Below are 513 nucleotides of genomic sequence, written 5' to 3'. Positions count from 1 at the left end.
ACTGGGGGGACAGAGGGGGGGACACGGGGAACGCGAGGGGGTTTGGGGGATTTTGGGGGAAAAACTGCAAAGAGGGGATTGCTCGGGGGGTGATAACGGGATCGATAACGGGATTGAAAGCAGGGATCAATAACAGGACCGATATCAGCTATTGATCCCAGTGACCGATATCAATATCGATACCAATAACCGATATCAGTTATCGATCCCAGTGGCCGATATCAGTGACTAATATCAATATCAGATATAAGTATCGATACCAATAACCGATATCGGTTATCGATCCCAGTGACCGATATCAATACCGATACCAATAACCGATATGGGTTATCGATTCCAGTGACCAATATCAATATCGATACCAATAACCGATATCGGTTATCGATCCCAGTGACCGATATCAATACAGATCCCAATAACCGATATCGGTTATCGATCCCCGCCACCAATCCCGCCCCTTGCCGGAACCGGAAGTGCACTACGACACTTACGGCGCGGCGGCTCCCAGACGGG

Source organism: Geospiza fortis, unplaced genomic scaffold (genome assembly GCF_000277835.1).
Source record: "Geospiza fortis unplaced genomic scaffold, GeoFor_1.0 scaffold1922, whole genome shotgun sequence".
Taxonomy (NCBI): domain Eukaryota; kingdom Metazoa; phylum Chordata; class Aves; order Passeriformes; family Thraupidae; genus Geospiza; species Geospiza fortis.
Note: the sequence above shows the minus strand (reverse complement) of the source record.